The sequence below is a fragment of the Cupressus sempervirens genome, chromosome 9 (assembly GCF_028749045.1).
Source record: "Cupressus sempervirens isolate cs-2001-9-10 chromosome 9, ASM2874904v1, whole genome shotgun sequence".
NCBI lineage: Eukaryota > Viridiplantae > Streptophyta > Pinopsida > Cupressales > Cupressaceae > Cupressus > Cupressus sempervirens.
In genome coordinates, this window is record NC_143126.1 from 229350715 (window position 1) to 229365997 (window position 15283).

At 33.5% G+C, this 15283-nt stretch overlaps 1 pseudogene; it reads left to right on the forward strand.

Annotated features, from left to right (window-relative positions):
• Positions 1 to 13282: 13282 nt before the first annotated feature.
• The window catches only part of LOC149538337 (switch 2-like), a 58741-nt pseudogene continuing 56740 nt past the window's right edge, over positions 13283 to 15283 (forward strand).

A 15283-nucleotide genomic window follows, 5' to 3' on the forward strand; every position in this document is an offset into this window, starting at 1 on the left:
AAGTCTTAATTTTCCTCCCCTTATTCTGGGCGTTGATAGTGATAAGACAGCTTGCCATCATGGGGCTACAAACTTTCAACTCCTTGGTAGTCGTCCCTGCAAGTGGAATGGGGAAAGGAAAATCTTTTCTTTTTTAAAGTGGGTTTAAAAGTCGAATGACTTTTCATAGCGTACATTTTGCTCAGGTCTTTTTGGTGCTTTTTGCAGGCCTAGGACAGCGCAAGGGGGTAGTAGTAGGGTCTGTTTTGATAGACGTACCTACCATTAGAAATAAAAGCTATCCTTCATAGGCACTGGCTAAATAGACACAAAAATGCACTTGGCTATTAGCCAGTGCCGTGACTTACTCTATCTCCGTCTATGTCTGTCAGCCCCTCACTATCTCCGTGCATGGATATGAGGTCACAGGTACATATAGGTACCTGCACACAGTGATGGGGACAGATTTTTTTTGGGTTGTCACAGCTCGCATGGTCTTTACATGCACCGTTAGTGGATTAAGACTCCCGTGTGCCTGCATTGTGACAGTTTAAATAGAGATAATAGTTTAAATCAAATTTTCTTATACAAAATCTTTGTATAACTTGCCATAATAAAACTAAATATTCTATAAGCAAAAATATGAAAAGTTTCGACTCTCGCATAAGATTTTATAATAAAATAAATTTGAAGAAACATAAAATTACACTTGTGAAGACACAAAGAACATTAATAATTTTTAAAACCAAAAGTAATATATGTGTGCTTGTTGAGATCTCAAACTATTGTTTTGCAAGATAAGGAAAGAGAGTGAGTTTGAACCATAACATATACATTTTTGGTCTATTAGGAAGGTGAATGTTTATTGTGTGAAAGTCATTTTTTGTCTCCTTTCAAAATTTGAAATAGAGATCACTTGAACAATAAGTATTCATTTAAATTTTATCTAAGTTCTAAAAAAATTAAAATTTAAAAAGTAAATATTATGTGATTTCAATTTCTTTAATTAAGTGTTAATAATTTTAAAATCAAGTGTTACAATGCAATATAAAAACATAGTTTGGAGTGAAAATATAAAAACCTATTATAAAATAACATTTAACTTAAATATTTAAAATAAAAATTATATTATTATTTATTTTATTATTGTAAACGTAGATATATATAAAATATTAAATAAAAATTGATTAATAAAATATTCAAATCAAGAATTTTTCTTTTGAACTTAAAAATAACAAATTCAATAATCATATTAAGTGTCATCTAAACAAATGACAATAATAAAATTGAAACTCATGTTTTATTAAAAATTTAAAAATAAGCACATCTAAATTTCATAAGACATAAGATATTAAGCATTATGTTCTTTCATAGAATAAATAAATATATTGATTTTAGTTATTTTGATTAAATTTATAATAAATAAAAAATATTATGAATATCATAAATTAAAGCTTTAATATTGTTTCAAAATTTTTAAATTAATCTATAAGTTAATAAAATTTATAGTGTTATAAATATTTAAAACAATACTTTCAACTAGTAGATACTATTTTAATTTTGGTTTTAGGTTTAAAGCAATTGGAAAATATCATATTTTATTTTAGTCTTATATATATATATATATATATATATATATATATATATATATATATATATATATATATATATATATATATATATATATATTTTCACTTTAAAATTATTTGTCTAAGGTATATAATTAATTTGAATTTTCCTTATGTATATGATTAATTTTATTTTATTTGTAATATTCTTTTTTATTTTGATAATTGTTTTGAGAAGTTTACTAAATGTTATATCTATCACATTTTAACTTCATTAGTGGGTAGGAATAATGTATTCAATGTGGTATAACTTCATGATGACATTAGTGATTATGAAAGTGAGTTCAAAGATTTTTTTTAATTGTTATATTGGGCATTTCATGGCTTTATCAAGTACAAGTAGTTATGGTCAAACTGCATTGAAGGGGTTGGATATAAGTTTAACATTAGAGATTGATGTTATCTAATATGTTGGGACATTATCTAGAATGTAAATTATTAAAAAATGTGTGGAATAGTGTGATTAAAATCATGAGAAACACTTACAAATGTGATAAAAATGTAGATACACATTTTTATCACATTTTTAAAATAATGTCCTAACATTTGCATTTTTCAGATAATGTCCTATCATTTATAGTTTTTAGATAATGTCCTAACATTTACATCTAAAAGTAAAATATTACTATGACGTAGTTATACAAATGTGTTGAATAGTGTGATTAAAATCATGAGAAACACTTAAGTAAATTTTAATGTGTAATATTTTAATATGTAAATCTTATTTCTTAACAAATTTCATTTTATCCTAAATATAAATGTTAGGATGATTATAAAGTAAAATTTAGGACATTTTACATCTAAAAGTAAAATATTACTATAGAGTATAACTACATTTTTTTTATAACTACACTTTTTAGGATATTTTATTTTTAGATGTAAAAAAAATGTGTAAGTATTCAACACATTTGTATAACTACATTTTTCTAGGATATTTTACTTTTAGATATAAAAATATGTAACTATTCAAAATAAGAAAGTTTTATAATTTTATAATTTATTGCATACAAATATATTTCTGAAAAGCATTTACTAATTTTTCTCTCTCCTATCATAAAATATTACTAAAGCATAGTTATACAAATGTGTTGAATGGTGTGATTAAAATATGTTGGGACATTATCTAGAATATAACATATTAAAAAATGTGTGGAATAGTGTGATTAAAATCATGAGAAACACTTACAAATGTGATAAAAATGTAGATACACATTTTTATCACATTTTTTAGATAATGTCCTAACATTTACATTTTTTAGATAATGTCTCTCCCTTATTATTACTACCTCCTTCCCGTTTGTCTCTTTCTCTCTCTCTCACTTTGAATATTGAGCTATTTTATGGCCTTATTATTCTTTTTTTTTTCTTTTTTTTTTTGCTATATCTCATATTTTTCCCCACCATTCTTCTCTCTACCTCATCAATAACACACGCACACACACACAAAATTTAATTTAATTTTAATGTTAGAGTATATAAAATTTTATTTAATTATAAAGATAGATATTATTAGATAAAGTTGTGTTTAACTTCTATATACATAATTCTAAAAAACTTAAATTTTATAAGTTTTTCTAAGAGATTGTTTTAATATTTTTTTAACATATAAATAATCATTTTTGTATTTTATAATGACAGAAAGGATCGGTGTTAATTGCATTAAAGATTTACTAAAGAAAAATGTAGAAATAAATTTTTTAAATATTATAAATATAATCCCAACTATAACCCTTATTATGCATAAGAACAACTACAATTTGATTCTAATTCCAAGTATGACCCAACCTTAATATTAATAAATAATATTTCAATATTAGTCTTAATTTTTCGAATTAGCCATAAATATTTCACTATACAACTATACCTTGACATTAAATTAAACATTATCAAGGTTAATTTCAATTTGTAACTTGGACATTATAAGAATGAAATCTATTAATCGAATTATCAAAATAAAAGTTAAGGTATTAATTTTAAAACAATTTAAACATAATTGTTTGAATAATATGAACTTTTTATTATTTTAATTTAATAGATTTTATATAGTAAAATACTTATTTAAAAATAATCAAACTACTACAAATTAAAAATAACATTCTATTTCTAATTTTATAATTAAGATTAATCTGTCATGAAATAATGTGAACAAAATAATTACTATGAAATATCCTTCTCAAAATACTATTTTTGATTTAAATGATCTTTAGAATAAAAAATAACCTTTATATTGTATCACAACCATAATGATATTTGAACAATATAATTCTAATTATAGAATTATTCATTCTTCAAATCATAATACTTGTGAGCCTCTCATATGGAATTTTCGGTTTAAATTCAGTCAACACATAAAAATAATTAATTACAATAAATAACAATAATTATTAATCTAGGCTTTGACTAACAAATGTAAATAAACTATGATGACTGATAAATGTAATTGGTAAAAAAGATTATTCATCTTTACCATGTGAAAGGAATTAACATATATTATAATGCAAAAGTTATAAAATTAGAGATCCAAAAGTTGTTCAAAAATCTCATACTCAAAAAATTGTGCATTACTCTCTTCTTAGATAACTACCTCTTATAAGAGTAGGAGAAGTCATGCACTACATAAGACTAAAATAAATAATTAAGTAAAATAAAATATGATATTTTCCAATTCAGAAAAAAGAGGGGTAAAAATTTATTAAGATAGAAAGGAATACAACAAGGAGAGCTCAACAAGGAGCTCGATCCTGAGCAACAAGATCATCAAATTCTTGCACCATCTCAAAGGACAGTTGCCTCCTATCCCTAATATTCCAACCCGGATCATGACTAGAAGCCCATTTGGCTAAACAATCAGCAGTCCTATTCCATTCACGAGGAATATACGTGAACCTAATGAACTGAAAAGAGGAAGAGAAGAAAAGAATCTGCTTAACAACAGTGGCCAGCTGCCAACTAACATCCTCAAGCTCTTGCGAAGAAAGCATGTTCACCACCACCTAGGAATCAAACTCACAAATAATCTTACTCCATCCCCACAAGCAAAACTGTTCCATAGCATATAAAATAGCCTGAGCTTCCATGAGATTGTTAGTATAATCACCCTTATGAACTGAGAAGAAAAATTTAACATCCCTAGAACTACAATGAGCCACTCTGCCAATACCAGCCAGACCAGGATTCCCACGGGAAGAACCATCAGTGTTAATTTTTAGAACTCCACAGGGAGGAGGAGTCTAGTGCCCTTCCCGGTTAACGCGACCCTTCCTCTGATGGTGAAGCTGCCTGGACATAGAAGGAAACCTATGAGCTGCAACCCCATCCTGCAGATGAAAATTGAGGCGATTACAGATAGCAAGATCAACCAGATCCATACCCCCATCAAGCTCACACTTCACAAGAATAGTTTCCTGAAGAGAATGTGATATTTTCCACCAAAGATGCAAAACACCAAGCCGAACATCTTGGAATATGCGACGATTCCTCTCCAACCAGATATGCCAAAGCATGAAACATGGGCCAGCAATCCAAGCAGCATGGAGAGAAGAAGACTTGGAGGGAGCACTACCCAAGTGGGCCCAGAACTCAGGCAAAGAGGAAGCATGCCGATAAGAGCAACCCCAAGCGCTCCACCAAAGGTGCCATATCTGAGTAGAATAGGAGCAATGGAAGAACAGATGGGAGATAGACTCCTCTCCATTACCACACAAAACACAATAAGAGGGGCCCTGAAATCCACATTTACAAAGATTATCCCAGGTAAGACAGCGGTTGTGAGCCACTAGCCACATGAAAAAATTGCACTTGGACCAGGAAACTTTATTCCAAACTTTCTTCCACCAAGGGACCTCAGCATCCCCAAATAATTGTCTAGTTATCTCCTGATATCCAGAAGAGACATGATATTTACCAGACAAGGTACCGCCCCAAGCCAAAACATCTGGACCAAGCAAAGAAGAACACTCTCTAGAGGCCAAATTTTGAGAAAGCTCCTGACGATCCATGTCTGTACCTCCAGGAGGCCAATTAGAAGAATGCTTCCACCTGTAACCAACAACAGGTCCCAATTGATAAGGAGTCTTGTAATGAGCCACTTTATCCCATCCAGCGGCAAGAAAAGAGTCACAAAGAGGCTGAAGATGAGGGTATATGGATAAAATGGAAGAGAATCCATCCCAAGCATCAGACCAAAACAAAGCCTGAGAACCTCCTTTACATATCCAGAACAGACCCCTCTTCACCAACATCGCACCTGTCTTCAAAGTATGCCAAACCATTGAACCACGACCTTCAAGAGGAAGTGTAGAAATAGAGCAAGGATCAGCACCATGAAAATATTTATGAGTGATAATACGAGCCCAAAGTTGATGTTGTCCAGAGCACCATTGCCAATAAAGTTTAGCAGCCAAAGCTTGACTACTCAATAGAGCAGATCGAAGACCAAGACCACCCTCCTTTTTAGGCCTACAAACAGTTGCCCAATTAACCAAGCTCCATTTAGTACTACGCAAATTACCACTCCAAAGGAATTTTTGAGAAAGAGCATCAAACTCCTTGAGAAAGTAAATAGGTGCAGTGTGAACCATGCTTCTATAAGTAGGAAGAGCTTGGATAACAGCTTGAAGAAGAGTAACCCGGGCAGCAGTAGAAAGCCATCTATGAGTCCAATGATTTACTTTATCCTGAAGCTTGGTAATCAAATTTTACCAGAAGAGATCTGGCTACCTAGAAACAGCAATAGGAATGCCAAGATAAGTCAAAGGAAGTGAACCTATATGAAACCGTAGGATACCAACAATCCTGTGCTGAATAGAATCAGGAGTGTTAAAAAAGTAAATAAAAGATTTGTGCTCATTAACTTTCTAGCCTAAAGCTACCAAATAAATGTCCAAAGCATATTGAAAGGATTCAACTTCCTTGATCCTAGCAAGACCGACAAGAGCAGAATCATCAACAAATTGAAGATGGGAAAGAGAAGGTAAGCCATTACCCCACCGCTAGCCTTGAATAGAATTCTGGGACACCTGATGCTTAATGAATCTACCCAAGCCTTCATCCATGATGATGAATAGATATAGTGAGAGAGGGTCACCTTGGCGGAGGCCTCTAGAAGCACCAAATAGTTGAGAAGGTTGACCATTAATAAGAATAGAAAAAGAGGCAGAAGTAACACAACTCATAATCCAACTCACCCAGTCAGAGCTAAATCCAAAAGAAAGAAGAATACTCCTTAGGAAGCTCCATTTAACTCTATCATAGGCCTTAACCATATCCATCTTAACAAACATGGCTCTCTCCCTTGAAGTAGCCATAGAGTGAATAGCCTCAGTAGCAATAACCACCCCATCCAAAATTTGTCTGCCAGCAAAAAAACCACCTTGTTCTTCTGAGATAATAATGGGAAGCCACCTTTTCAATCTCTCAGCAATCAACTTAGTAATAACTTTGTAAACCACATTACATAAGGCAATTGGTCTAAAAAACTCCAATTGATTAGCACCCTCTCTCTTAGGAATAAGAGTCAAGAATGTAGAGTTCAAAGCTCGAAGCATCTGCTTGCTAGCATAGGATTATTTAACCACTTCCAACAAATCATTATTAATGATGTCCCAAAATTCCTAAAAGAATTCAACTAGAAAGCCATCATGACCAGGAGCCTTCCCCTTAGGCATGCCAAAGACCACCTCCTCCAGCTCTTCTAAAGAGATAGGACGCATGAGATAATCATTCATTTCCTGAGTGATAAGGGAAGGAATACATGACAAAATAATATTTTCTTCATTATCAGCAGGAGGAGAGTCCTTAGAGAAGAGGGTAGAGAAGTACGAAATAGCCTCCTGGAACAAAGCTGGCAAGGAATTCAGTTGGATACCTTGAGAATTAACCAAAGAAGAGATAGTGCTCTGATTCCAGAGAGATTGCACTGTTTTATGGAAAAAGGCAGTGTTTCAATCACCTTCCTAGAGGAAATCAACTCTAGCCTTTTACTTCCAAAAAAATTCCTCTCGAAATTCCCATTCTTCTAGAGCTCTAGAAGCAAGGGATTCAGCCTTGCCAAGATCCTCTGAGAAACCTCGATCTCTAATCTCCCTTGTGATGACATCAAGATCTTCTTGAGCAAGCCTCTTCATAAAGTGAAGGTTCCTAAAGCATTCCCTATTCCATATCTTGAGCTTCCTTTTAACATATTGAAGCCTTTTAGAAAATGAGAACATTGTAGTACCATATGTAGGAGCGCCATCTTTCCACCAACAAAAAACAAAATCATGAAGAGAGGAGTCACGAAGCCACATCAACTAGAACTTAAAAGGAGGATGCTTCAGAACATAAGCCCCTATAGCGGAAAATTTGATTGGCCAATGATCTGAACCCCTCCAATCAAGGATTTTTGAAGAGATAGCAAGGGTGCCACTAACCCAGAAGCAAGAAACAAGAAATCTATCCAGACGTTCTGAGATAGCAGCAACACCAGTCCTGCGATTATTCCAGGTATAGAGGCCATTAGAAGGCTTAACATCAGAGAGATGTAAAAGAGATATGTGTTGCCGAATAAGAGCAGAAGAAGGCCCCAATCTAGCCAAACCACCATGCTTCTCCTCCAGACTTAAAACTGAATTGAAGTCCCCTGCTAACACCCAAGGATGATAAGGATGACAATTTCTAACATATTGAATATGTTCCCAAAGTTCCTCCTTTCCCACAAGATCAACAGGTGCATACACATTAGTAACCATGATTACCTCTTTTGAGTCTAGAGCAGAAGCTACCATAGAGAGAGCTGAGTGAGAAGACATCCAGCCAAGAGGAGAAATTTTTTGAGGATCCCAAAATATAGCTAAACCACCAGCACTTCCTGTTGCCCCAACACACTGGCATTGGCCATGAGACCAAATACTAGAGGCATGTTGGACCATAGACTCCACAGAGAGCTTAGTCTCTTGGATACAAAAAACATCAGGACTATGATCAACCACCAAGTTATGAATAGCCTTTTGTCTAGGGATGCTATTCAACCCCCTTACATTCCATGAGAGAATAATCATCATTGAGTAGAATTGAGAAAATGAGAATCCAAAGGTTTCACTGAACTAGACTCAATCAATATATCTCCTGTGAGTTTAATCTTCTCTTGGTCTATTTTGCGCCCACTCCTTAGAGGGGGAGTAGAAGAAGCCTGCTTAAAGGGTCGAGGCAGCAACCCCAACAGGAGAGGAGATCCCTTGCCCTTACCTGATGGTAGCACATCCTTAACTAAGTTAGCCAAAACAACATCATTATCTTCCAACATTGTAGGAGTCACCAGAGCCTCTCTCACAAGAGCTACAGGAACCTCACAGTTCTAATATACTACAACTTGAGATGCCCCACAAGCATCATTAGGAACAAATCTCTCATCTAGGCAAACTGGATCAGAAGAGATAGGAGGAGGAATACCCTCCTCTAGAACCATACTATCCAGCACCTCAAAGCGGTTAAAACTTGAATCAGATAATCTTTCTTTCAAAGGCCTCTTTTGACCACATCCCTTAGCTCGAGGGCGAACAGGGATAAATCCATCCTTATCCTGCATTTCAGCCTTACCCTTACCTGTAGCATCTTGCGGATTCATCCCCTTGGTAGTATTAACCATTTGAGATTGTCCTTTCCCTGTAGTATCTGCCAAACCACTAGCATTGCCAGCTGTAGAACCATCCATCCTTTGAAACTCGAGTTACGGGGGCATTAACGCTATAAATGACCATACTCATGACAAATCTGGCAACGAAAAGGGATGGATTCATAATCTAATTGCTGCACCCAAGAAGAATCCCCCAGAAAAATTTCCAAAGAATCTGGTAATGGGTTATTCAAATTAATTTCAACACAAATTCTAGCATAAGAAATAACCTTTTTATCGAGTGATTGATGTGCAATCACAGCCGGCTTCCCCAACAAAGCAGCAATTTGTCGAAGGATGTCTTCACGCCAAAATTCCAAGGGAAGACGAGGCAAGCGAACCCAAACCGGCACTGTTGAAGGGAGATCCTCAGCAGAATTAAAACTTGAATGCCAAGGTTTGACAAATAGCCCCACATGGTTGTAGAAATAAGGGCCTCCTTCAAAAACATGATCACGATCAGACATGCAAGAGAATACAACAAAAAAATAACTATTCCCTGCCAACATAATCTCCATATCGCCTTCCACCTGCCAAGAGCGGCGGATCCATGCCTCAAGAGTGGATAGGGAAATCTGGAGTCCAAGAAATTTGCATATCAAAGCATGCTTGGTCCAATAATCAATGTCCTCCATTACAGTCGTTGGAGGAATATCCAGAATAGGGCGATCATGGCTACGCGGAAAACAACCATTAACTTTTTTCAGCTTGGAGCTCTCCCCTAAATAAAACGATTCAGATCGCATTGCATGCATAGTTGGAGAAGAACCATCTGTTCTCACCAACGGAGAAGAAATCCCAGGCCCTGCCATGCAAACAATAAAACCCCAATCCAAAATTGACTACAGAAGATTTCCAAAAACACTGATGCAAATTATGTCCAGTAGCTAGCAATCCAAACATAACAAAAAAATAGTAAAGATCAAACACCAAGAACAGGCTAGGGGAAAAACCCTAGCCCAGCCAGCAACCAACGCTTCTCCACATCCTCCAGAAAATCTCCTCCACTTCTTTCGCAACAATCAACAACAAATACTCAAATCACTGGGGGCTCTGAAATCGCTCTTCACAAATAACTATGGAAATCCAAGGTGAAACAATGCCTTCGATTTCCTCCTATTGATGAATTTCCTCTATTCAATCACCATTAATGCTTCATACTTCATACTCACTCGGTAATAGGTTGTCCTCCACTTGACTTATTCTTTAATGCTTGAGAGACATCTAAAACTTGGTAGCTGATATTTTTCAATTGCTTTAAATCTAAAACAAAAATTAAAATAGTATCTACTAGTTGAAAGTATTGTTTAAAATATTTATAACACTATAAATTTTATTAACTTATAGATTAATTTAAAACTTTTGAAACAATATTAAAGCTTTACTTTATGATATTCATAATATTTTTTATTTATAACAAATTTAATCAAAATAACTAAAATCAATATATTTATTTATTCTATGCAAGAACATAATGCTTAATATCTTATGTCTTATGAAATTTAGATGTGCTTATTTTTAAATTTTTCATAAAACATGAGTTTCAATTTTATTATTGTCATTTGTTTAGATGACACTTAATATGATTATTGAATTTGTAATTTTTAAGTTCAAAAGAAAAATTCTTGATTTGAATATTTTATTAATCAATTTTTATTTAATATTTTATATATATCTACATTCACAATAATAAAATAAATAATAATATAATTTTTATTTTAAATATTTAAGTTAAACATTATTTTATAATAGTTTTTAATGTTTTCACTTCAAATTATGTTTTTATATTGCATTGCAAAACTTGATTTTAAAATTATTACCACTTAATTAAAGAAATTGAAACTACATAATATTTACTTTTTAAATTTTAAATTTTTTAGAACTTAGATAAAATTTAAATGAATACTTATTGTTCAAGTGATCTCTATTTCAAATTTTGAAAGGAGGAAAAAAAATGACTTTCACAAAATAAACATTCACCTGACCAGAAATGTATATGTTATGGTTCAAACTCACTCTCTTTCCGGTTTGAGATCTCAACAAGCACGCATATATTACTTTTGGTTTTATAAATTATTAATGTTCTTTGTATCTTCACAAGTATAATTTTATGTTTCTTCAAATTTATTTTATTATAAAATCTTATGCGAGGTATTCAGTTTTATTATGGCAAGCTATACAAAGATTTTGTATAAGAAAATTTGATTTAAAGTATTATCTCTATTTAAACTGTCACAGACGGCGCATGTCAAGACCGTGCGAGCTGTGACGACCCAAAACAAATCCGTCCCCATCGCTGAGTGCAGGTACCCGTACGTACCCGCGATCTCATATCCGTGCACGGAGATAGAGTGGGGCTGCCAGACGTAGACGGAGACGGAGTAAGTCACGGCACTGCACTGGCTGATAGCCGGGTGCATTTTACTGTCTATTTAGCCAGTGCCTCCTTCATAAGGCCCGAAACATATGCATAGCATCGGAATATTCGTTCTAGGGAGCAGGTGAATGTAGTTCTCATGAGGAACTACGATCATGTTGAGCAGATGCAGAAGAAGCGAAACAATTTTTTTGCCGCCTGGAAAAGAATAACAGAAACCTTACTCTTTCTTATCTAACGAGTTCCGCCAAACCATGGCGGCACTTGTACAGATGCAGTTCAACCGCTCAAGGCAATGCCACAGAGAGAATACAAGAATTTGCTTTATCTCACAGACAGTGGCTTCTTCCCCCAGAACTCATCCGCAGAAATGAAAAGTTGCATAGGAATGTGGAAGATATTTGCTACATAATACATTCCAGGGTCCGAAGGCTTTAGAAAATGCACTTGTCCAGCTCAAAGTCAGATTGACAGAAGAATGTATTATCAAAGTATTAAAGAAGCTTGGCAATGATGACATATTTTTAGGTATACGTTTTTTTGATTGGGCAGCTCGACAAAGGGATTATCGCCAGACTACGGCTGCCTACTATGGCTTTTGCAAAATGCTTTCTCAAGCCAAGGCGATTAAGTTATTGTTGGTCTGGCTGGATTCCTTTCAGAAGCAGTTTAACGTGAGGGGTCAGCAGTTTTATGAGACTTTGATCCTGGGTTATGCTTTTGCAGGACAACCTTACATGGCTCTGCAAATGTTTGGGAGAATGAGGTTTCAGGGGCTCGATTTAGAGAGAATAGGGTATAATGTCCTGTTAAATAGATTAGTTGAAGAGAATTATTTTGGTTATGCTTGAGCGTGATTCCACTAAAGTTAAGGAATGTGGAGACGTGGAATAGCGCATGAGAGCCTTCAATGTGCTTGAGCATGGTTCTCATAAAGTGGACGATAAATAAAAGATTTGTAAAACATATTAGAAGCCCCAAATAGCAAGTATTGATCAGTCCCTTGATTCATTGTAGGTAGTTCATAGTGTATATTGGAGGAAATCACATTATTACATAGGGACCTAGTTGATACAAGTGATGTCACAAAAGACATACCAACACATACATGTGCAGCTAGAGGAATGCAATGCCACTTTAAGCTGCCATATCTGTCATGAGCTTGTCTTGATAAGAGATCCTCTAAAAACAATAGAAGCCAAAAAAAAATTAAAAGATGATTAAATGCAAACCAACAATATCATCTAAATCAGCGATCTCAATTTTAACTTCACAATAAGAAAATATGACGAGATGAAACGATAACTAATGTCAATTAATCTCTTAAGTGACATGTTTTTTCTTAAGAAGCCGATCCATAATATGCTAAGATCATTAGAAGGAATAGCGTTTATCTTCCAAACAAGGTGTTAGTAATTATTTACCAAAGGGTGTTGTGGGCTGCGGGAGCTGGGTACCCACGTGCATGGGGAAGGTGATTTAGGTGAGCCGACCTTTTTGCTACATTTTCAGTCTCGGCGTGAGTGGGGAGTAGTGTCAGTAATGTCAGTAGTGTCATACCAAAAGAGTAGTCAAGTGGTTTCCTTCTCATTATTATTGTTTATCACCATCATAATTCTTAACTCAACCAAATCTACTCGTTATTCGATGCCCGGTACTGTTGATTTGCGTCGTCTTCTACAGGTTAGATAAAATTCCAAAAATTAGCGAGTCTTATCTGAGGAAGTAGGTTTTGTTATTACAGACAACATATTAAAAGATATTAAAGAGAACAAATTTAGAACTGCGTGACATTTATGTGTGCCACGCACACGCAGAGAGAGCATTGTTAGGATTTTTTTAGTAGAAATTATTTAGTTATTTAATTGTGTAGTTAATTTTATTTTTTAAATTGTTGATGTATGTTAGTTTAGGAATAGGTTAAGTTAGATGTTAAGAGATTTAGTTTGGTTAAGTTAGTTTTAATTGTTAGGTAATTATGATTAATATAGTTAAATTTTTGAATTTATTTTAGTATTACTTAATAATAAGTAGTGTAAAGATTTATAATTAAATTAAATATTAGAATACCTATGTTAGGATGTTTTTATGTTAGAAATTTGTTGATAGAATTATTGAATTATTTTTGTTTAATATTAATGCTATATTAGGTTAAGGGCATCAATATTTTATTAGTAATTCTTTTGAATGGCATTTTAATGGTGAATGGTTAAGATAGTTAAGGTGTATGGATTATAGGTCCAAATTAAAATTTATGTTTGTAGCATGCAAGGGTATCTTTGTTTTAAATTGAACTTTATGAAATTTTCTAGATATGTTTTTTTCTATAAATAAGATTATGGTTTTAAGTTTTTATAATGATGAATTACTATACGATGTCGTGAGTTAGACATTCTAAGAGAGTTTTGGGGCAAACTTTTATAAATATAAGTAATTAAAGATGTGAGATTTAAGTGATAAGTTGAAAATCAGAAGTCAATCAACATTTTGTGAATGTTATATTAAAGTATATTATGATCTCATAAAGAATTCGAAGAATATTTTGAACACGATCACAACGTAATGATTAGAGAAATAGTGTTTCACAACATCTTTAGTAGAAGCTAAATTATGTCCGACCCAATCACTCATGGAAGCATTGTAGCTCATATCAAACATGCAAGTGGTCAATTAAACTAGTATTATTTTAGAATTCTCAAACATAAGTAAAGGAAATCTATGATCTTCATAATCTAATTATGTACCTTCGGATTAAAATATTGAGTCGATTAAATAAATGAATGAGTAAGCATTGGCGACATCCTAATAATGTTTTTATACATAAGTAGTTGCAAACCTGCAACCTAAGGATAAATTTTATAAGTCATTTATGACTAGGAGACATGAAATATGGAAATACTGATAAGAACAATAGCATTTAGTGAATTTGTAGATGATAATTAGAACTTGTGTAAACAGTGAAATAAACAAAATAGTGATATTTATATGTATACAAGATCATACCAATTTGGTGAGATTGATAAGATAACTTTAGCCTGTATATTGTGGTGAATATGACATAAGAAAGATTATGGGTATGTGCCCTAATATATAATTTTAGTGAATTAAGGGAAAGAGATTTGGTTTTGTAATTGCAACTCAGAGTATAACTCTACTGACACTGAGGTCCCCCGCATGTTAGGTTATTCAGAAAGAAACAAATGTAACAACAATAGAATTATAGGAGACTTATATTAATATCCTCGCATTTGCACTTTTGAGTGAGTTCTAAACAAGCCAAACCCCTTGTATAGTAAACCCTAATCGTAGGGCGATGTTGATGAAGATAAGTATGTAGTTAGTATGTGGGATCAATCAAAGTTTGAGTGATAGGGTCGTTAGACCACCATCTAAAATCAATTCAAGATCCTTGCAATGTATTTGGAAGACCTAAGATCCCTTATTTTCCTCAGTGACCCTAGTATGGCCACATTATGTTAGTAATGTAAATTTTGTAAGTGATTGGATTTATGTCCTTATTTGTCTGATTTCAAATTTTGGTACTCTTAATGTTCTTCCTTTTTGTTGTAGTGTAGTGTGATGTGGGGTTGTTTAGCCAAATATATTATTGATGATTCTATTTTGCCTCTTGGTTATGTCTTTATCTCT